Source organism: Phaseolus vulgaris, chromosome 10 (genome assembly GCF_000499845.2).
Source record: "Phaseolus vulgaris cultivar G19833 chromosome 10, P. vulgaris v2.0, whole genome shotgun sequence".
In the NCBI taxonomy this organism is placed as follows: domain Eukaryota; kingdom Viridiplantae; phylum Streptophyta; class Magnoliopsida; order Fabales; family Fabaceae; genus Phaseolus; species Phaseolus vulgaris.
In genome coordinates, this window is record NC_023750.2 from 4,803,212 (window position 1) to 4,804,649 (window position 1,438).

Below are 1,438 nucleotides of genomic sequence, written 5' to 3' on the forward strand. Positions count from 1 at the left end.
ATTCCAATTTTATCTTTAACCTTTATAAGATTAAATTTCAAATGAAAATTCATTTTTAATAAGTTTGTATAGTTTATAATTTTAGTTCCAAAACAAACATTTCAAAATTATATTTTTAAACACATTATTTAAATACTATTTGAAAGAATAATATTGAAACCAGTATATATTAATATATATTTAATAAAAAGAGAACAATAGGAAGTTGGCGTCGCCCGGACTCGAACCGGAGACCTTCAGTGTGTTAGACTGACGTGATAACCAACTACACCACGACACCATCTGTTCAATTTTTTTACATTATTATATTTGACAAATAAACAAATGTTATAAATCTATAATGTACAAGCAAGTTCATCTTTGATTGGGTAAATAAAATAATTAAAATTGTCAAAGTTAAAAACACGTGCCATTATATTTATTTAAGAATCAATTTTTTTAAGAACTTAATTTGTTTTTTTAATTTCATTGCATTATATGTTTTTAAAATTTTCATGTAAGTTTTATTTTAATAAAATATTTGATATGATTTCATACTTTATTAATGTTTTATGCAATTATTATATCTTATGATAACTAAATTTTAACTAATTAATATTTTACTTGGTTGTTAGTATTTGTAAAATAAAAAAGTAATTTTTTATGACCCAAAATTTTGTTTAAAATTTTCAGTTTTTTATTAGATGTCACTTAAGAATAATTTAATAAAAAAGTCATATTTTAAATTTATCACTTCATAATTTTGTAAATCATATTGTAATAGAAAGCTATCTTAATGTGTTTGATCATTATTTCATTCACAAAATTAATTTCGTGATCGTTTTTTGAATTTTACTATCCGATTTTGGTGATCGTTAAAACATCTTTTTTTTAGTGAAAATTGTAATTGCAAATCTAATTTCAATTATAATTTCAAGTTCAATATTAATATAACACCTGTTAGTTAAGTTCAATCTTAAATCAAAACTCAAATTCAGTTATAACATTTATGAATAAGTTGGATTCCAAATGAAATGTCTTTGAAAACAAAATATGGTTATCAATTTGAATTTGAAATGAAATTCCAATTTTATTATAATTTTATTATGACAAGTGTTGTTTAATCTTTATAAGTTTAAATTTTAAATAAAAATTTATTTTCAATATTGAAGGTGTTAAATAGTTTATAATTTCATTTTCAAAGTAAACATTTAAAAATTATATCGTTAAATAAGTATTGTACCACTAAAATTGCATAAACAACTAAAAAAGTATGATAGATTAAAAGTCGACTAAAAGTTGGAATAAATAATGTATGAAAATTGAAGATAAATATTAGATGATGTAAGGGAAAAAAATGTTTCGTATAGTCAATTAGAAGTACTTATGGAATAGAAAAAATTACTACGAATACAACACTATACAACAGACGAATCCAATAATATATAACCAAAAATAT

The 1,438-nt window shown here is 20.8% G+C and overlaps 1 non-coding gene across 1 annotated transcript; it reads right to left on the reverse strand.

Moving 5' to 3' along the window:
- Positions 1-206: 206 nt before the first annotated feature.
- Positions 207-280, reverse strand: TRNAV-AAC (transfer RNA valine (anticodon AAC)). The gene has a single exon. It is a non-coding gene; the product is annotated as a tRNA-Val (tRNA).
- Between the last annotated feature and the right edge of the window lie 1,158 nt (positions 281-1,438).